The sequence below is a fragment of the Ooceraea biroi genome, chromosome 3, assembly GCF_003672135.1.
Source record: "Ooceraea biroi isolate clonal line C1 chromosome 3, Obir_v5.4, whole genome shotgun sequence".
NCBI classification, from domain to species: domain Eukaryota; kingdom Metazoa; phylum Arthropoda; class Insecta; order Hymenoptera; family Formicidae; genus Ooceraea; species Ooceraea biroi.
The window spans coordinates 9,121,237-9,144,963 of NC_039508.1; positions in this window are offsets into that span (position 1 = coordinate 9,121,237).

Below are 23,727 nucleotides of genomic sequence, written 5' to 3' on the forward strand. Positions count from 1 at the left end.
GGGACCGCAGATGATCGCGCGTATAGTGGTCGGCAGCATCGGGCCATGTTTATGTATCGCCTCATTGTCCCCCATCTGTCGTAATCTGTCGTCGCAGTTTGTAACCCGTATCGTCAATGGTTGCCGCACGAATCTCATTTTGTCACTACTAGGTGCGGAGTCGCACTTGTATTTATAGGCGACTGAAACCGCGGATCGCTCAGTATCAAAATGTTTGCCACGCTGACGAGTCCTTCCGATATACTTGATTTAACCGCTGAGCAGTTACAATTTGTGCCAAAGGTAGTTCTACTACAAGTGTGTGGGAACTATATCGAACACGTGTGGAACAAGCTCCCGGAACATATAAAGGCGGATTCAGAGGTGCAGACTTTCCGCCGTCATTACGAACATTACAATCAACCGTGGCAACAAACGCACATCGACGGTCCGGCACCGTTGATCAGGGATTGTCGTGAATGTCAGCGCTCGCGACGAACGAATCAGTGAGAGGTGGAAGTCTGCTAAATCGCGCGATAAACACGCTTCCTTTCGAGCTGCACATTCCCGGCTATCAGTTTTGCGGGCCCGGTACGCGACTCACGAAACGGTTAGCCAGAGGTGATCCGGGTATAAATCTGTTGGATGCAGCGTGCCGCGAGCACGACATAGCGTATTCGCGGAGTAAGGATCTCACTGAGAGATACGCGGCGGACAGGGTACTCGCCTAGAGACACTAGAAGTAAGAGTCTGGACAATCTTGTCAAAGTTTTCATTGGCCGTAGATTGCTTTGAAGCAAAATGGCGGAACCAATCAATGCTATCACATCACTTCATACACCATGAGCGCGTGGCAAGGTTTGGATTTGAGAAATAAATAACATACTACTAACAACATAAAATAATATGTTTATTTAACAATAGAATGCCTTGCCATTGTTAAGCTATTAAATACAGGTGTTTTTAAACGCCCTTTTGCGCATTCTATTTTAATCCTAAATCTAAAACGTTTTATTATTACATCTGAAATATTATGACAGGATTTAAGTACATTACAGTGAAGATGTGCCATTTTATCAATGAAAAATGTAATCAAGTCATAGTTAACATTTTTTAAATATGAAATGTATCGTCGAAAGATGACTTCCATCTGGTAAAAGTAATTAAATGTTGCATTGTTGACAAAAAATAATGTATTTGTCCTATAACACTTAAGCTGTACTAATTTGGAAAATTTTATAGTAGGATCATACGTTTTTGATCCTGCAGATTCTAAACAATTAATGCAAATAACATTCGTCTTAGAAATTCTGGACAAAATATAATCGCTGACATTATATAACGAGTTCATTTAACATTAACATTACATTTAATTCATGGTATAATAGTTACTTACACGTGGTATAATATCAATTTCATCAATCTCTGTGACTGCCAGTGAATAACTGAACGCATCCTACTCTCCACAGTCGGTAACTGTCGACGCCATTTTGCTTCAAAACCAAAGATTGTCCAGACTCTTACTTCTAGTGTCTCTATACTCTCCAAGAGAGCGCGAGAACGTGTTTTCGCGAGAGATTCGACTTTGGGAGAGAGAGCCGCCTCCACGGCTGTCTGGGCAGCTATGAAGGCCAAGACGAAGCTCGGTATGGGTCTGAGGACGACAAAGAAGAAGACGACGAAGAAAAGAATGACGAAACAACGGATACTTCCGATAGCGAAACGCGGCGGTGTATTGCCGATTCTACCGATGTTGGGTGCGCTCGGATCGTTGGCCGCCGGGGCAGCGGGGATCACGAAAGCGGTGAACGACAGCAAAGCCGTGCAGCGTCACCATCGCGCGATGGAAGGTCGCGGACTGTATCTCGCCCCGTACAAACGAGGACAGGGCGCAGTAACGAAGAAAAAGAAACGTCAAAAAGGCGATAAAGATGCCTACGGGTGTAACCAGCAATTTACAATTGGATCAACTGGCAAGGCGCATGCGCGTGCCTTTCTTTCGCGGCGTTTTCATGCGTAATGGGTTACCGATGGGCGGTGTACGTCGAAACGAGAGCGGTATCGTGAATTTGGATGATGCGGATGGCCCCGGTACTCATTGGGTAGCGTATGCAACGAGAGGCGACCGCGTCTTATATTTCGACAGTTTCGGTAATCTTCAACCGCCCAAGGAACTGGTGCGCTATTTCGGAGATGCGGTGAAGATTCAATACAATCGTACATCATATCAAACGTATGACCAGAGTATCTGCGGACAGATGTGTTTAAGGTTTCTCCAAACGGTCGATGATCAATATGAATTTAAAGCCTAACGAGGTGCTTTGAATATTCAGTATTCGCTGGATGGTTTCTTCTTCATCATGTCGCTGACACTTACACTGACCGGGAGGAGCAGCATCCTCGCGGCAAACTACTTTCCAGCCATAGATTTGAGTGATGGTGATTACGAACTCGGTCTGGTTGTATTCGAAACGTATCACACGATACCAAATGTGAACGCTTCGAACAATAAATTCTACTTTGGCGAAGACGACACGGAGATTACGATTCCCGATGGATCATATGAATTGAACACCATAAACCAATATCTAAAACGCACGCTCATACACTTACAGCGTGTGAAACGTCCCATCGACGGTGCACGGCGCAGCGTCACGCATCTAACGAAACGAGAGGACGACAACGATGAGGATTATCCGATAGTACTGCGCGCTACTCACAGCACGATAAAGAGTGAAATCAAGTGCGCATACAAAGTGAATTTCAGTAAACCTAACAACATAGGATCGCTGCTAGGATTCTCTGCGAATCGTATCTTACAACCGGGAAAATGGCACGAATCGGATGTGTCGATAAAAATAATGAATGTAAACATTATTCGTGTGGAATGCAGCGTGACTGCCGGTGCATACTGCAATGGCAGACGCGTGCACACGATACATGAATTCTCGCCGAGGGTGGAACTGGGATATAAAATATCAGAAACGCCTGCGCAGATCATTTACCTTCCGATCGTCGTCAGGAGCGTTACGGAGCTAACGATACGCGTTGTAGATCAAGAGGGACGACTACTCGATTTTCGCGGCGAGAAAATTACCATTAGATTACACGTGCGGCGACGGCGGCAAGAGTAACAGAACGTTGGAGCGTTGGTGATGCTCGTATTAAACGACAATTTTGCGAGAGGTAATATTTTTCCGAGGAAGTCAACTGCTTACGGTATCGAGTGATAATACAACTCAACAGCCTGATAAAAGAAGGAAGCTCACCGCATCGAACGTTGCATTTTTGAGATCTTTGTGTTGAAGTAAAGCTATTAAAGCGAAGGATGCTGTGTGGTTAAACCGCCTATTCCAGGAAATTGCACCATTGGAAACTGTGCCTCTACTTCTGGTGGATAACGCCAGTGCCATAAAGCTCGCTAAAAATCCAAGCTTCCATAAGCGATCCAAACATATCGATGTGCGCACACATTTTGTGCGTGAACAGATTCAAAACGGAGAATTGAGAATTGAACACATTTCAAGCGAACAAGTCGCGGATATTTTAACGAAACCAATTCCACGCGTGCAGTTTCAGCGGTTGCGTGATAAGTTGGGCATGATTGAATTTTAGTTATGGATTGTTATGTATATTATTTTAAAATTTATAGTTTAAGGGCGAGTGTTGAAGTAAAGCTATTAAATTTTAGGTTATCATTTGAGTTATTATTGTTAAGTTGGTAGTATTATAGTAATTTTATTTTTCGTAAGGTAGCGACACTACAGCCCTTAGTTTTATTGCGCTGTTTCTTTTGTCTTGCTTGCGCGCTCTTTTCTTGTCAAGTCGAGTCAAGTCTCGTGCAATACTTTGTGTTAATTAAAGTATAAATACACTTCATATTGATATTCATAAGTGTGGTCCACTGTATCCTGAATCATCAACACTTTGGGTTTCGCAGTACGAAATATCTAAAATGACAGAGATTCTCAACATCGGGGACAAACCGATCTTTGATCACATCGTCAAAATCGAGACTCACACGTACAATCCGTATGCCAACGCAACGTTTGGATACAGCGATGAGATACGAATACCTATACAACATCAAGATTTGTATACATTACCATGCGAGAGTTTTCTCTACGTCGAGGGTAAATTAACGATAAGAAACCCGCAGCGAATAAGCATGTGGTATTGGAGAACAATTGTGTAGCGTTCATGTTCGATGAGATTCGCTACGAACTCAACGGTGTGGACATTGATCGCAGCAGAAACGCCGGAATAACCTCCACTCTGAAAAACTATGTATCTCTGACGGCATCAAGGAATGGGATGTTGAAGAATGCTGGATGGGATATCGTGAATTTTTCAAACGGTGAAGAGGGCCACTTCAACTTTTGCGTACCGCTTAGCATGCTGCTGGGATGTTGTGAAGACTACAGGCGTGTGGTGATTAATGCACGTCATGAATTGATTCTCATACGCTCGCGCAACGACAACAACTGTCTAAGAGGAGATGCCGAGATTCAGCCTGAGATTGAATTACTCAGAGTACAGTGGCGTATGCCCCACGTCGCATTGAACGAGATCAACAAGCTGGCTATGCTACGAACTCTGGAGAGTGGAAGATTTCTGAGCATGAGTTTCCGCTCGTGGGATCTGCAAGAATTTCCTCTGCTGCAGAGCACGACTAAGCATTCGTGGACCGTCAAGGCAACAACGCAACTCGAGAAGCCGCGATACGTCATCTTTGCGTTGCAGACTGGTCGAAAGAATAACATAACGAGATCGATAACTCGATTCGACGATTGCAAATTAACTAACGTGAAACTTTATCTAAACTCGGAATTCTATCCATACGACGATTTGAACCTCGATTTCGGCAAGAAGAGATACGCCATCTTGTATGATATGTACGCGCGGTTTTACAAATCGTATTATGGAGGCAATCATGATGAGGTGCTTCTTCCCATCGACAAATTTGGATTTTGCGGCCCCTTCGTCGTCATCGATTGTTCGCGACAAAGCGAATCTGTGAAGACTGCCACCGTCGACGTGCGATTAGAGTTCGACTGCATGGAAGACATACCGGCGAATACTACAGCCTACTGTCTCATCATACACGATCGCGTAGTCGAATACAGCCCGTTGACCAACGTTGTGCGCAGAATCACCTAAGCGCGCGACAACATCGAGAACCTGATATATAAAACATCCGCGATTCATCGAGAACGATTGTAGTCGTCTTCTTCTCGACGCATTGATACAACAACGATCAACCATGTCTATACCAACGTTCGTGGATCTGCAAGGCTTCATCGTCGGCGGGAACTTTGTCGTGAAGGAGGTTGCCGTGCTGAGAAATGGAAATATTCTCTCTCACTACATTTTTGGACCCTGCGGACCATGGCGCGGTCTCACTAGAGTGGAGAGATCACAAGCCTCTTGGCTGACGACGCATCATCATGGAATACAATGGGAGGATGGAATGATTCCGTACTGCTGGGCCAGGCGTTTGATCACGAAGGCGGTGATGGACGATGACGATAACAACGACGACGACGAAGCACCACCCATCGTATACGTCAAGGGACTCGAGAAACGCGAATGGTTGCGGAATCTGCTTCTGAACGATGATATCTACATCGAGACTATTGACGCTCACTATGAGGATATACCATCTTTGAATAAGCTAGACGTTACACACACTTTACGTTGTAACATACATGTATCGCACTGCGCTTTGCAAAATGTATTTAAAATGTTCAACTGGTGGTCTCAGCATAAAAAAAATATATTATGTATAAAATACGTTTTCCATTTTTTTTTTACTTCCTTTTCTCCTTCTTTACAGTAAAGAATCCCCTCCCCTGCGGTAAATAATCGTATACACGTTCGAACCTGTTCGTTTAGTTTAGATAATCCCCTCCTTGTTGCTGTAAAGAATCCCCTCCCCTATGGTAAAGAATTGTATATTATATATATACATATATATACGCGTTCAGACATGTTCGCGCACAGTCAGTTTTAAATCAGCCACAGCGTGTGAAAAACCTCGATTCTAACCAGCAGCAATGTATACCGGTCAGGAGAGCAGCAGCAGCAGCATGAACTATTACGTTCCATACGTTCCTCCTCAGGATGCGGAAACTCCACCGAAAAAATGTACCAGATAAGTTAAAGAATTTTCCCCTTTGTCTTATACTTGGATTTTTACATTTTTAAAGAAAATAGTTTTATTCATGATTTTTTAAAACATAGCGTTTTACCCACGCGTCGTGCGAATCGTATACTGAGCAGGAGATACGCGCTGACGGCTACGGGGTATAAATACTTGGAAATTGGTATCAACGCTGGCCCGTCGAGCTATATCAAGATTGCGATAGGAGATAATCGCGGGAACGAGCTGATTCTGTCACTTGAAACATGAAAAGGACTCTACGGACAACGATTGGATATTCAGTACCATCTCTACAATGATGTTCGCGGCCGCTCTATCAGCGTTGGACCGTTGACGGTGCGATTCAGTGAGAGTCCAGTATGTGATAATAAACTCATATATCTGGAATCATCCAACATACATTTGGCGATGACCGATTCAACGTTCTTCTCCATGTTGAACCTGGACCGATGTATCGATTTGATGTTCGACCGCTTGAACCGTATGGTCGATAAAGTCGACACAAAGTTCGCACAATATTCAAACATGGCGTCCATCAACCCTAAAAATGTATCGAACGCCATACGCGCCAGCAATTGTTTCGATGAGAATCACCTTATCGATTGTGAACTGCTGGCTCTAGTTTTTAGCAAGCTACACATATAACATGTAAAAAATATTATTATTAATAAAAAATACTGTTCTAAGCATAAATTGTAATATTATTTTTCCACACCTATTTCCCATTTTCCTCCCACGAGTGCATCTATGCGGCATTCGAAGTGTTAGTCTTTAAGGGAAGCTGCAGTCATCTATATTACCGACGGAATGACATTTTAAAAAAATCTTTTTATCGGTAATACGGGATACTCCAAGATCCCCATAAAAATCGTTTACTCATGTCGGTAATACAGACGACTGCAGCTTCTTCTTAACTAGCGTAAAAAGAGCAGGTAGAAAAGACAGAAGGGGCTATGGGGATAGCGAATAAGATTATAATTATTTTCTATAACGTTTTTATTTTATATAATGAAGTGTAGCTTTTTCGACCGTTAATTGGCAAAATTCATTTTATTTCAATGTGACGTTTTTATTTTATATATATAAATTGTGTATTTTGTACATGTTTTATATTTTTCATCTTCTTCTTCCTCTCTGCTACGCATCTTCCTCTTTCTCCTCTTCATCCTCCTCGTCCTCCTCGTCACTTTCCTCGCTCTCCTCTTCGCTCTCCTTGTCACTCTCCTCGTCGTCTTCCTCAGCAAACCTCACGCGTTTGCGTTCACAGAGGAATACTGAAAAAATAACATCAAAGACGTTCATTAGTTATTTAAAAATAAAGCATTAATAGAAAATAATAAAATAAAAATAAAAAGAAAACTCACCGACATCCTCGTCATCGTCGTCGTCCCTCCGAAGCCTCTTTCTCTCAAATACAATTTCTGTAACAAGAAAATAGTTGGTTATTACACTTATTCGTAAAGAAATGTTATTGAAAATATACAAATAAAGAAACTCACTTATATCATCATCCTCCTCCTCCTCCTCGATCCTCAATCCTGATTGTACTTCCTCCCCCAGTGTCTTCAATATAGCATCTATAACAGTAAAAAGACGTTTATTAGTTTACTATTGGTAATAGAACAGTTGTTGTATAAAAAAATATGTAAAAAGAAACAAATAATTAAATAAAATATTCACCGATGTCACCATCCCAATTTTGTTCCAACCATTCCACTCATTCCTCCTCCTGCTCCCACTCCTCCATCCCGAACAGCTTTCTTAGGTCGAATATGTCCTCACCCTCGAGGAATTCTTCCAACATGTTATTAAAGTAATTGGCGTACTGCTTCCTCTCCTTGCGCACCCACCTAATCCATCTCCTCTGTTGGATGTTTACATATCCCTCGATGTCAATATTTATTGGATCTATGATCTGAAAAAGGATACAGCAACGGTATAAATGTATGTATGTATGTATGTACGGATGAATGTATATACTGTTACGATATAAGGTTCTCGAACGATCTTCGAAGGCTCCGGCAGTCAAGCCTGCTAGCCGTAGCGAGCGCTATCGCGAGCCTGGCAATAAAATGTGTAAACATCCGCGCATACCAGCATCTTTCTAGAACCTTCTAGCACTTTCGAAAACCTTCAAAAACTATATTATATCATATTATATATATAGTTATTTTATAATTTAGGAAATTTTATATTATTATTTTCTTGAACGCAAATGATCATATAGACGGAATTTAATACGATTGCAGCTTTTAAAACAAGCATTATTTCTTTTCATATACATATCTTTTGATTAAAAACAGATACAACAACCATTCAAAATCCTAGAAGATCCATTTTGCAATCAGGACATTAATATCGAGAGGGAAATATTGTAATCATAAGGCGAACAACGTAATTAATTAACTCAGGTATTAAGGTTCTGTACGGGGATGTTTACGCGAAGGACCTCCCTCCATAGAATCGAGATAACCGTTGAAACGAAGACGCGGGCCCGATTTTCCTAAACATTATTGGTGGAAAATCAGTCCCACCATCGATATTTTCAACCACCCGCCTCTTCGTCCACAATATAAAAGGGCCTGCAGAAGTCCAGGGAGCTCAGTAATAAGTAATAAGTAATAAGTAATAAGTATAAGTATCATTTTTCGATAGTGCGTTTCGTTTAGTAGTCTTGGGTATAGCTTAACCGGGCGATTACTTCGTTAAAACTTAAGGTAAAACTCAAACCGTGACTTTTATTTTACAAACGCCAAGACTCTCGTATTCTTATGTCAAACACCTGTAATAATTTTCACTTTAACAATATATATATATATATATATATATATATATATATGTGAACTTTTAAATCAAATGTTTTCTTTTGACACTTTTGCGCACTCCGTTTATTCCTTCTGGGTTTGATTCGAATACGCTTCAGAGTGATAAGGGCACGAGCAGTGTTCTTCCGCACCAGCCTGTTCACTCAGTAAGCTGAGAACTTGAAGCAGCGTTCTTCCGCACTCTCGTTCTTGTTTCGATTCACACCCATTTCCATGAAACGAAATCGCAGGGGGGGGGAATGAAGAAACGCGCATGAATTCAATTGTTACAATACTTGGGGGCAACTAACCGGCTTCACTATTCGCATGATCTAGGGGTGGATTCCCCGCACGTCGACCCGGAATACGAGAGCCTTTTTACTCCAACTAAACTCGAATATAAGTTAATTCCGATTGATTTCCGACATCCTCGGATGCCATCATTTGAATATCTGCCTAACGATCCGCGACGCACTCGATATTCTGAAATCCGCGCCGAACTTCTTCATATACTCTACGACGGACCAGTTCCAGCACACTGGGGGACGGCCGAAAAACCCCTCGTATTAGACTAATCGACGTGTTAATAGATGTGCCCGAGATTTAATTGTCGCCCGCGAAACTCGGTTTCCTCGAACGGGCTAAAATTTTGCATTGCGTTTATATTCCGGGCTACCAACGACTAACTGACCGTGCCACGTTTTGTGTCGCGTGTTTCCTCTCACATTTTCCTCTTTAAAATCTCGCCACACGAGAAATTAAACTGCGAATATCGGGAGACGCATGATTTGTTCCTCGGAAATCGAAAGATACCTCTCACATGCGATTACTGTGGGAACTACCTATCCACTTACAAACCGTACCTCGAATGCCCTGATTGCACGGCAACTCATTTAGATTTCGTCGACCGAACAGCCAACTACCGCGACCTAATCTGGAATCTTCGCGATCCCACTATCATACGAAAAGAGGGTGTACTCATTGCGTTAGATCTGGACGATCGACCACCATCTCCACACGATTGATCCACTTTATTAGTCATTCGAGTCAGTGTCATGAAACGGGTGTAACCGTGGCTAAATCGGACGTGACAATACTTACCGGTGAGGGATCGAATTTAATACTGACCTCGCGATATAGCTCAACTGCTTCGAAGGGCTGGTCACCCACCCATATATACTGAAACAAATAAAAAAGAAAAGAAAAGTGTGCAAACGGTTAAACAATGTTTCTTGAATATGTTACTTACCTCGATATGCGGGTATCGGACCTTTACCAGATCCACGATGTTTCTGCGATGTGTCTGCTGCTGCAGCTCCATTTTTCTTTGGTATGCAGCCCACATGTTTTTATTTCACTGTACTGTTCGATCAAACTGACGATCAACTGGCTGAATGTGAAAAAATCTTTTGCATGTAGCCAGTAGAAAAAACAGGAGTAGGGTTTGCTAAAGGCGAGGGTGGAGACTTTGCGTCAAAACTGATTGGTTTCAAAATTTGCGAGAGATGGAACTTGGTGAGGAGGGGATTTGTTGTTAATATTTAGGAACGTAGGTAATAAACCATGGGAAAACTGTGCGAATTTTTTGGTGCGCTTAGCCTGCAGTGCAATCGTAGGCCGCTGCCTTTGTTGAGCCGACATCCTTTGTAGTAAACTTCCGATATGTAGCGTCGGTTGCAGCGAGTGAGTCTATATCACCTTTATATTTTCCAACAGAAAGAAAGTTTATGATTTTCAGAATAATATTTTTCGCGCAATCGAGTACGTGCCGGAAAATGTCTAGACGTTTGTCGCCGGACTGGCGCCGGACCCTGTATGATATCATAACGTACATCCGAGCAAAAAAGTCCTGAAAGAATGCAGTCGTATAAGAATATGTTCATATTATTATAATGATAAGATATTGTTAAGATATAATGCAAAAATACATACCTATGTCAGGATCGAACCTGGGGCGGGTCGCTCATATGACCACTCGCTCAATCACTTGAGCCACACAGGTTACGATAGAATTTAAACTTTACACTACACTTGGTTTATCCGCTGGAATGTTTGATATCTTAAAATATATCTAGCATTCCAGCAGCCGAGTGTCGGCGCTCAAATGGCGGCCGGTCCGTGGTTGCGTAAACATTTTTTATAAATATTCATTCCTAGAAAATAAATAGAACAAGTGCCGCAGGGATATAAACATAATCTTAAATAATAATCCCTAAAATAAAGACTGATAAAGTGCCGCAGGGTCATAAACATAATCTTAATTAATAATCCCTAAAATAAAGACTGATAAGGTGCCGCAGGGTCATAAACAGACCCTTCGTGACGTCATACCCCCCTCACCCGGGTTGGGAACGCCGCCGGCCCGCAACCGACCTGGGTTAGGACTGCGCATGAGTCATAACTGACCTGGGTTAGGACCTATCTTACTCTTTCCCCAAAGTGAGTTAGAACGCGCTTAGATACTCTACTGTTTGACACACGTGTCCGGGCAGGCGCAATATTAGACTCTGATAATAAATCTTTGAATTGAAAAACGATAAGCCGGATTGCAACAAATTCAGTCACGCGTGACTGTAATGTCGCGGCGTCGGTATCGCTCTTCCAGGAAGAGCAATGATACAGCTGCGCCAGATCATCCCCAGGTAAAACCCCTCACAGGAGCCGCGAGTCTAGACACACGTGTGTCGGCGAGACTTCTGTAAGGAACCCTTCCGGCCTGGAAGAACCATCTGCGAGCGGCTTATCGGCTCATAGACCGACTGTCGATTATTTACAATTAAATTAACAAACGATCCCCGAAAGGTGGTTCCCCAAAAAACGGTTCCCGGAAAAGCTACCTCTCTTCCACGTCATCCCTATCTTATAAAACGGCGATGACCACTCCGGAGGGCAGCTCATTCATTCCTGACCGTCTTCGCGAACGAAGTTTCATTTCATTTTTATCAACGTTCGCGTTCATAACCATTGTTATCTTGGTGTTGTGCGGAACACGTTACCGAATATTAATCTTGGTGCTGTGCGGAAATCAGTGGATAGTCCAAAGGTGCAATAACACCAGTTATCTCTGTGCTGGAGACCAAACACGCCACCACAGAATCATAAACATCCAAACGGCCACCACTACACCAATCGATTGCAACCGGATTTACAAGACGTTTCACACTCTTGGAAACAGTAAGCGAACGTTCAGTTTGTACATCTTTCTTTCCCTTTCTTCCTTTTTTTTACTCTGCTAAATCATCACCAACAACTTTCATTTTTCATTTCTTTTCTAGTCTTTTCTACCCTTTTCTATCCATTTCTCCGAGACTCATTCGGTTTGCCCTTTTAAGTGTTTTCCGGCAAACGATCCCGGAGTCCGTCTCCATCTGCGGGACCGTCAGGGTCGTGGTCTGGGGGCCACCCATCAGGGGAACCATCCCGCAAAAGGAGCGCGATTGATAATAATAATATCCGCCCCCTCTCTGCGTTATTTACGTCTTCATCGATTATAGTTTTAGATCCTCCTCGGCCTTCTTCCTCTTCTTCTTCCGTACAAGGAATTTCTTCCCTTTCCTATCGGGGTTCGCCATCCTCCTCTGTACAGATCTTGGATCCCTACCCTCGATCGCCTTCTCCATTTATTGCTTCTCCGTCATCTTCTTCTTCCTCCTCCTATTCGTACTCCTCCTCGCGTCCGTCAACCCCTTCTAGCGTCTCTCTTTCGATATCCCCTCCTCTTTCTCTTACACCGCCTTCGTATTACTTTTCTCTTTCTGAAACCTCATCACGGGCATCCATCCAGCCCTCACCGCTCAGTTCCCCTCGATACTTTCCCTCTATTTCCCCACCTCCGTCCTCCCGCCGCTACTCATCGGTACAACCGGCTGATTTTGAGGATTTTCCGAATTCCCCTCCTCCTCGTTCTCCATCGCCTATGAGGGACGACGACATAGTTGAGGAGTTCATCCAACGTTCACTGGTAGCTCTAGGTGAACGGTTCCTCCACATTTTTCCTCCAGTCGCACACCCTCTACCACCTAATGCCATCGTAATAGACCCCGATTTCTTTCCCATTCCCTCTCTCAGGGCCGCCCTTCGGCACACGGACCCAACCGTCGGGATCCCTCTTATTGTCAGGGGACGGCTATATCCCATCCTTTTTCCAGCCACTCTCCTGCGCCGATATTTTTTAAGCAACGATTAATGTTTAAGTTAGAAATAGATCTTAGAAGTAGATCACTCTTAGCAGCCTTCATTTATTTATTGTTTTACTGGTTAAGCTGTTCTCATTTCCAATCATGGTCTTTAGAAATAGATTTTACTTGTAAAGTAACCTTAGAAAGGAAGCACTTTTATGTTAAATATGTTTAATTGCGATTATTAGATAATTATTAATGTGTTACGTCCAGAAGACTCCAAGGTTCCTCGCTTCCATAGGAAAAATATTAAACTTAGAAATAAGAAAAAGTAACAAGTAAGAATTAGTCCCCTCTAACGGGAAGAACGACCGGACGAGCTCAGGGGCCAAGTAGATAGGCATTATGCAAATCACAAGGCTCACGGTTTTCCAACCCCAGCTGTGCTCGGCCGGAACACTCGATAGACAATAAACAACCGGAGTTAGTAGCAAAAAATCACTTAGCGAAGACCGCTCCCGATCTGGGAAAGCGGAGCGACACTTGGGAAACGTGACCGCTGACGGCCATAAAGTAATCCACCGAATTTAAATACTGAGAAATCTGCCATACATGGGGAGATGCAAACTAAAGATACGACGCAAATGGACTAAAGGAAACGCGAGCATGGATTGCAATATGGTAAACGGAGGGGTCTTCACAAGTGCCGCACTTTAACTTTCAAGAACAAAATCATAAATCCATCGGATACCAGCTGCAATTCGGGAAAAACAAGCGCTCCAATAGAAACGAATTTGTTTTACTTTTCTTTTCTTCTGGGAAACGAATAACCCGCACCTACACTCTTTTAGCCCTATATAAAGGGAACAATTTGGTCAGAGGCTCTCTTCATCTTTGGTCAGCCTGCAATTGCACATCGTACTGTTACGTTCCCGTGATCGGGACGTCGCGTTTAAGAAATAGAGTCAGTGTTGAACGCCAACAGAAGAATTTCTGGCCAGGTTGGTCCCTTCAACGTATCGAAGAACGACTCCTACCGAAGATCAACTCCATTAGAAAAGCAGTACCACCAAAAGTAAGCCTAAGTTTCATATCAATTTCATTTCACTCCCCTCCAACCGTCTTCGTGGTTTCATTTCGGTTTCTTGCACAAAGAATCAATTCCGTTTTATTTCGTTTAAGTGTCAAACTTTAATCGCGGACGCAGTAATACGCCGACAGAATCGTTGGCAGAAACTGTGACGTGCAGCCAAGGGGCATCTTACTTCGAACCGACAATTACCAACAATTCAACACAGTTAACCGATAACACCGAGCGTTACTCACCCCTTTTTGTAAATATTCCGTCACCTGGATCTAGCATTATCGCGAATCCATCTTTTACTCCCGGCCACTCCCCCCTTTCCCTCCCTGATTTGTCTCCACGGTGGTATTCACCCATTTCCTCTCCTGAGTTCGGGCAGACCCCAAACTCGGCCATCCCTTCCTCTACATCCGAACTGAGTACCTACCTTCCCCCACTAACTTCAGTCCCTGAGAACCCCGATTTTTCCGGCTTGCCCATCCCTACCATTCCAACGTTAAGGGAGTTTTCGCAGGGCGCTTTCCACCTATTATTAGAGTACTTCCTAGATTTCTTTCCCACCTATTCTCTCCCACTCCCTTCTAACACTATAACCTGCGGACCAGGACCCATAAATATTCCTGCTCTCAGGATCGCAGTCGAGAACGCTGATGCCGACACATTTATACCCTTCAGAACCCACTACCGCGTTCACCCTGTATTAATCCCTGCAATTTATATTAGAGAATTTATTTTTAATTTGGACATTTAGGTATGATTATGGTATATAATTTTTAAATTCTCAAAAAATAGCTCGCATTAAAACTCTCTATAAGAAATCTTTCTTTTTTTATCATTATAGTTTTGAAATTTTGAATATGTATCGATGGTATAGAGAGTTTTAATGCGAGCTATTTTTTGAGAATTTAAAAATTATATAGACAACCTTATATTACTGTTCATTATGCGTTCGAAATTATAGTTACCTTATAAACATCCGTACAAGATCTATCGATATTTAATGCATCACCTTTTCGAATTATCGAATTTATAATTTAGATTTAATTTAAATGCGTCCTATGAGTTTGTTTCCGTTTTACAAATAGGCAAAATTGTAGTTCTTGATTTGAAGTGAGTTCGCAATCGAAAGAATTGTAATCATGTTCTATTCTGTAATCCGTTATAAGCATTTGTATCTGTAGGAATTATTTATTTGACTTATGTAAATATACCATATTAATTAGTAGAAACTACCCAAATTTCATTTAATTAATTACCCTCGCTTCACCCTCTCCTTCGACAGATCGTACAGGTCCTATTCTTGGTAATAGGGATTCATTTCCCTTACCTAAAAAGGACCATCGAGTTGACCGTCTCGAATAATAGGGTAAAATCGACTTTGGTCGTTGACCCGAAAATCGAAGCGTATCGGTCGGCTCGAACACACGAGGTACTGCGGTTGTGTACCTACGTACCTCGAGAGGCGTCTGGTTGCGCCCTTCCTCGAGCTCACGGAGGTCTGGACGTAACAACAGGGTGTATAAAAATGTTTGGTTGTCACTTCGCCAGATGATTCTCCAGCTCATGATCGGAAAAACTAACCTCCATATAAGATGCCGTAAAATTGTCCTTCATCGTCAAATTCAATGTCAAATTTTTTTATTGGCTTATTCGATCCTCCTCATCGTCAGGATCAAAAGTGTCAAAGAAACATAGGTCGCAAATGCATCCTTGATCTTCAAAATCAAGGTCAAAGTGTTTCCTTACTTCAAATGAATGATTGCATACCATATAATAAACCATTACCGACAATTGAACTTTGACCATAACCTTGAAAGAATCTGAAAAATAAAATTGTAATAGAGCCTTCCGTTTCTTAGCCGGTAGATGTCATTGTTGGAAATAATGGATCTTTCCATTACCCAACTCTCACCGCGAGGAAGTGAACGGATAGGCACATGGTAAATAGCAACAAATTTCAGTTTCTGTAGCCATACCTTTGAGAGTCGTCTGTCTGTTTATCTGTCTGTCCTGGTCAATTTATTCTGTTTGTCTGCTCTTGTCCTTCTGTTTTTATCTTCATTTTTCTGTTTATCTTTTACTGTCTGTCTTTCTTCATTTGTCTTTGTCTATCTATCTGTGTCAGAAAGATAGATGAATAAAGACAGACAGTAAAAGATAAACAGAAAAATGAAGATAAAAACAGAAGGACAAGAGCAGACAAACAGAATAAATTGACCAGGACAGACAGATAAACAGACAGACGACTCTCAAAGGTATGGCTACAGAAACTGAAATTTGTTGCTATTTACCATGTGCCTATCCGTTCACTTCCTCGCGGTGAGAGTTGGGTAACGGAAAGATCCATTATTTCCAACAATGACATCTACCGGCTAAGAAACGGAAGGCTCTATTACAATTTTATTTTTCAGATTCTTTCAAGGTTACGGTCAAAGTTCAATTGTCGGTAATGGTTTATTATATGGTATGCAATCATTCCTTTGAAGTAAGGAAACACTTTGACCTTGATTTTGAAGATCAAGGATGCATTTGCGATCATATGTTTCTTTGACACTTTTGATCCTGACGATGAGGAGGATCGAATAAGCCAATAAAAAAATTTGACCTTGAATTTGACGATGAAGGACAATTTTACGGCATCTTATATGGAGGTTAGTTTTTCCGATCATGAGCTGGAGAATCATCTGGCGAAGTGACGACCAAACATTTTTATACACCCTGTACATACATTCATCCATACTTGCATACATACATTTATACCGTTGCTGTATCCTTTTTCCAGATTATAGATTCAATCAATATCTCGATAAAGGGTTTCATCAACATTGAAGAAGCGAAGTGGGCACGGTGGGAGAGGAAGGGGAGGAAGACTGAGAACAATTATTTTAACGAATTGTGGACGAGACAGGATGTTGACGACGACAATGACATATTCAACCTATGGAATTTATATGGAGAGGATGAATGGGCGGAAGAAAATTGGGACAATTGGGATGATTCGGTGAGTATTTTATTTATTCATTCTTTCTTTTTTCTTTTACATATTTTTATAGTATGTTCTATGATTAATAAAATAATACACTTTTTTTAGAAGTTAATAATGATAGCAATCAAATGACGATTGAGGAAGAGGAGCAGCAGTTCTGAAAAAGACAAAGGAACGAGGAAGAGGAAGATATAGGTGAGTTTTTTATTTATTTTTTACATAGTATTATATTGTGATATATAACTACTAAACGATCGTTTTTCAGAAATGTTGCATGCACTAAAGAGGGCAAGGATAGAGGACGATGAGGAAGAGGAGGACGAGGACGATGAGAAGGACGATGAGGAGGACGATGAGGAGGATGAGGAGGAGGAGGAGGAGGAGGACGATGAGGAGGACGAGGAAGAGGACGACGAGAAGGACGAGGAAGAGGACGATGACGACGATATAGGTGAGTTTTAGAACTATTATACAACTGCATTCAGAACAAAATAAATTCAGTTGCGATAGTTTCAGTAATTAATAAACGACTTTTGTTTCAGAAATTATATTTGATAGCACTGCAAAGCGCGTGCGATTCGCGGAGGAGGATGATGTTGGTAAGTTTTGTTATTTTTCAATTTTTATTTTAACTAATAAGCGACTTTTGTAATTACAGAAATTATATATGAGAAGAGAGAGCGGAGCTAGAAGGAATTCGCTCGATTAATATAAGAACATTTTTATGTATATAAACATTATATAAAATAAAAATTATATAAAATAAATAAAATTATAAAAAATAATACTATCCATCAATTTTATTCGCTACCTCCATCACCTCGTCCATTCCTTTTGCATGCTAAAGACCTAATTTTGCGCTGTAGTGTACTCTTGCTCATATTAACAAACGTTTCATAAATACTATCTTTTTTTTACTTCTGAAATTATTTAAAAGCTTCCTTCTGTCAATAGCTAGTCACTTTGTATTTGCAATTTTTGCACCTTATATCTTATAGGCCTATTATATATGAGACAAGCCACAAGTTGATAAAAACTACAATTTTCAAAATTTTTACATTAAGTTTTTACATTAAGTTCAAGTTATCGACAAACATTTTTTACATATAGTAATTGTACAAAAGGATTTTTTCATTTTGCGCAACCAATAAAAGATTTTTTTTTAAATGACATCTATTTCGTCGGTAATACGGGATACTCCAAGATCCCCATAAAAATCGCTTACTTATGTCGGTAATACAGACAACTGCAACTTCTTCTTAACTAGCGTAAAAGGAGCAGGTAGTGGCGGTGAAGGAGCAGGTAGAAAAGATGGAAGGGGCGATGGAGGAAGCGAATAAAATTGTAATTATTAGTATATAAATATTTTTATTTTTCTATAAATGTATGTGTGTGTGTTTTGTACATGTTTTTTTATTTTTTATAATGAAAATAATAAGGTTCAGAGCGACGCAAGGTGTCTGTGCTTAATGTTTAATACGTAGAGTTACATCAATCTTCAATGACTTCACAAACGTTTTTATTTTTATAATTTTTGTCTTCATCTCCGCTTCGCATCCTCCTCGCTCTCCTCTTCTGTCTCCTCGCTCTCCTCCTTGCTCTCCTCTTCGCTCTCCTCCTCGCACTCCTCCTCGCTCTCCTCATCGCCTTCCTCCGCAAACCTCACTCGTTTTCGTTCGCATAGTAATACTGAAAAAAAACATTAAAGACGCTCATTAGTTACTTTAAAATAAAGCAATAAATAATAAAATAAAAAGAAAAAGAAAACTCACCGACATCCTCGTCGTCGTCGTCCCTCCGCAGTCTCTTTCTTTCAAATACAATTTCTGTAACAAGAAAAGAGTTGGTTATTACACTTATTCATAATAAAATGCAGTTAAAAAGAAAAAGAAAAAAATAAGTCACTGATATCGTCATCCTCCTCCTCTTCCTCAATTCTCCTCAATCTCTTTGAATCATATAATATTTCTGAGAAAATTTACAAAAATTTATTAGATCATAAATAAATGCCATTATAAAAATAAAAAATACTCACCGACATTTTCGTCGTTCTCCTCGATCCACAGCCTCTTCCTGACGCTCTCCACTAGCTCCTCTTTTTTCTCGGTCCTCAACTGCTTTCTCTCGATTATTTCTGTAACAATGGTCGATTATTAATCCTGAGTATATAAAAATATGTAAAAATAAAAAATAAAAGAATGAATAAATAAAATACTCACCGATGTCATCATCATCATCATCATCCCACTTTTCCTCCTTCCACTCCTCTAGCCCGAATAATTGGGGCAAATTAAATATGTTATCAGCATCATTTAACTCCCGTCGTTTCCACAATTCGTTGATATATTCGTTTTCAATCCTCCTCCCCTGTCGCTCCCACCGCGTCCACTTGGCTTCATCAATATTAATGTAATTCTTATCCGTGAACGAAAACGAATGAGGTTTGCGGAGGAAGACGACGAGGAGAGCGATGAGGAGAGCGACGAGGAGAGTGAGGAGGAGTGCGAGGAGGAGAGCGAAGAGGAGAGCAAGGAGGAGAGCGAGGAGGAGAGCGAGGAGACAGAAGAGGAGAGCGAGGAAGAGGAGAGCGAGGACGAAGAAGAACAGGAGAGCGAGGAAGATGCGGAGCGGAGATGAAGACAAAAATTATAAAAATAAAAACGTTTGTGCAGTCATTGAAGATTGATGTAACTCTACGTATTAAGCATTAAGCACAGACACCTTGCGTCGCTCTGAACCTTATTATTTTCATGCTCCATCACAATAAAATCACTGATCACTTGTGAAACACACACTTCTTGCACTGCACTCGTGATCGTCCAGACGTCGAAGATCGAATGTATGAATTGGAAAAAATTTTTTTCGCATGTAACCAGTAGAAAAAACAGGAGTAGGGTTAGCGATTTGCCAGAGGCGAGGGTGGAGACTTTGCGTGAAAAGTGATTGGTTTCAAAATTTGCGAGAGATGGGACTTGGTGAGGAGGGGATTTGTTGTTAATATTTGGGAACATGAGTAATAAACTTCGGATACGTAGCGTCGGTTGCGGCGAGTGAGCCTATATCGCCTTTGTATTTTTCCGACAGAAAGAAAGTTTATGATGGAAAAATATTTTTTCGCACGACGGAAAAGTGCCGAAAAATGTTTAAACGTTTGTCGCCGGACTGGCGCCGGACCCAGTATGATGTCATAACGTACGTACAGTTGAGTAAAAATTTTCCTAAAGGAAGTTTATGATTTAAAAATATTTTTCACGCAATCGAGTACGTGCCGAAAAATGTCTAGACGTTTGTCGCCGGACTGGTGCCGGACCTAGTATGAATAACATACATCCGAGCAAAAAAAAGTTCTGAAAGAATGCAGTCGTATAAGAATATGTTCATAAAATGATAAGATATTGTTAAGATATAATGTAAAAATAACTTATCTATGTCAGGATCGAACCTGGGGTGGGTCGCTCATATGACCACTCGCTCAATCACCTGAGCCACGCAGGTTACGATAGAGTTTAAATTTAACCCTGCACTTAGTTTATCCGCTGGAATGTTTTATATCTTAAAATATATCAAGCATTCCAGCAGCCGAGTGTCGGCGCTCAAATGGCGTCCGGGCCGTGGTTGCGTAAACATATTTTTTATAAATATTCATTCCTAGAATATAGATAGAAAAGTGCCGCAGGGTCATAAACATAATCTTAAACAATAATCCCTAAAATAAAGACGGAAAAGTGCCGCAGGGTCATAAACCGTACCTTTCGTGACGTCATACCCCCTCGCCCTCGGGTTAGGACCACACCTAGTCCAGAACCGACCTGGGGTAGTACCGCGCCTGAGTCAGAACCGGCCTAGACACTCTACTATCGCTAATTACCATCGTGCAGAAAAACCGCGCTACAGGATCGAACCGGAATCGGTTAGTTCCGGCTATTTGAGTCAGTGTCGATAAGTGTACACAGCAGAGACGGAATTGGACGTAACAACATAAATCGGAAAGTTCGACAAGAGTAGGTATACTAGGAGAGTTCTAACTCAGGAGCTCCGAGGGGAGCGCGGGGCGAGGAGTATGAGGTCACACGGGACGAAGGGCATAGTGGTGGGGATAGTTCTATGATTTATGATGCTGCGGCATTTTTGCTATCATACTTTTTCCTATTATATTACTTTTATTCTAGGAATGAGCCGATTATTTAATAAATAAAAAATATGTTTACGTTGTTAAAGACTTTTTAGCGCCGATACCCGGCTGCTGGAATGAATGGATTATATTATATCTTAACAATATCTTATTATACATATTGTTACGTCCAGACTCCACGGTCCCTTGCTTTCGTAAGAAATAGATAATAGAGTTACATTCGTTTAATAATTATCGCGTGCTATTTATCATTCACGTATTATTGAGCCAAGACACTCACGGTTGTTGCACAAGTTTAATTGAATTTTATTTTTCGATACACAATATCAAGTGGGAACCGTAAGGCACGCAGTACAAGTGCCCATCGCGTGATCATTAAACAAACATTTCTTGCAACAACCCTGAACGTTAGCGCATCGTCTACCTTATCACCACGACTGTTGGGTCACCTTGGTCGTGAACACGTGCATTTCGTCACCATGACCATGATCACGCTCTCGGCCACTTATCAAGGTCCAAAGGTAGCCCTTCAACTTCAGCTATACGTGTCCTCCCGTTACCTAACTTCGGGCGTTTTCCCTCATCGAATGTTCTAGAAGAATCCCCTCCTACACGATTTTTCCTATATTATAAAAAGGGCAGCGAAACCGCCCGAGGCATTCTATAGTCTTCAGTCAAATTATCCGGACGTACTAGTCGCAAGTTCAAATTTAGTGCATCAGTCATTCAAAAAATCGAGAGTCATCACTCAGAACTTAGAGTCAGTGCAATTGAACAACCACTCGTTCCACCTCAAATCGGAGGAGCCGCAGCACACTGATCTATTCACCACTCTCCATTCAATTGTCAATGTGGTCTCCGGACATTTCAAAGTAAGTTTTCTTTTTTATTGATTATTTTAATTTTGTTTCCTCTTTTGCGACTGGTTGTAACCTCTTTTCTTCATTTGCCCTTCCTTTTCTTTTCCTTTTAATTACACACTTTCACCTTTTGCCTCATATGGTGGCGCCGTGCGAATTCAACGTCTCACCTCATAGGTTCGAATTCCCTCACCTCAAACCAAAGCTGACCATTGATGAAGAAGTCGAAGATTTTTTAGAAGAAATAGAAGCATTTTTGACCGATCCAGATATTTTTCCTCTACCTTCATCTCCATCCTACTCGCCCATCCCGTTTGATGAATTGTCTCAACACTCCCCAGCGCATAATATCTCGCGGTCTCCCTCTCCTATCCCATTAGAGGATATAGAAGCTTTTGCTGACTATCCCAGTCACAATTTATCCCCTGCTGATTTCCCACTTTTCTCGCATCTTCCACCTTTCCTTCCTGATGCACCACCAACCCTTCCTCCACCTCTAAACAACAATACGGACACCGAAGAGCCCCAGCGATCGACTGATTAATGTTAATTTAATCACACATGTATATTTCATCTTAATTTTGAGTCAGTTATTTATAATTTTGCTTATTTTTAAAATACAAATTTCAAATGATTAAGTATTTCATTTAATCATTTTAATAAAATTATTTTTTATTCATTCATGTTAATTTAATTTATTCACCTCTTCTCCTCCTCAATTAATCGCACGAGGTCCTGTCCCTTGTAATAAGGATTCGTTCCTTTTACAAAAAAAGGACCAACGAGAAAGCCTTCATTCGGAAGAAGCGTAAGAGTGGCCTTCGGCCGCTGACCTTCTTCCCGATAACTCGGTCGACTCGACTCGCGTTCATACGTGAGAGATACGCGGTTTGGACGTAACAGTTATTTATAAACTTTTAGAGGTAATTATTTACAATAAGGCCTTTTCCGAATTTCGATTTTTTTTTGGCTTTTTTGATAAAAATCTTCGTTGTGACTCTAACATTGATAAAATCAATCGGGGGAGCCCGAAAAATATACACCCTTCATGTTTTTTTACAATAACTATTTTTTTCCAACATAGTTTTCCGAATCTTCGGCAAGATTATAATTTTCGTGGTCCCAAAGTTTGACAGTGGATTCTTATAGGATTTTGGATGGGAAAAAAGAATCTGAAAGTTTTAAATCGATATCTCTATTGGTTCTCGAGATATCGATTTTTTCGTGTAATTATATTAGGAGAAGCAGCTCCGATCATGTTCACTTTAACATATGTTATAGATGACCCTAAATAACGTAGAGAAAGTTTTACTCGTCTGTCATTGTTTATTAAAAAGTTATTAACTGTTACGTCGCGGTAAAACCTCGATCATATGCCTGCAGGGTTTTCACCGATTTCATGACCAAATGTCACAATATTGAGACAAGTAATAACGAACGACGCCGGTATGCGTCTAGGCCTAGCGCATGCCGTGACCACATGGACATCATAAAATAGCTACAAAGGGCTAAACGCCGCTGGTACTGCACAAGAATCTATTCAGTTCCATGAAAATTCCTGTAGCGCATTTTATTTATGTATAGATATATAACTAATAAAT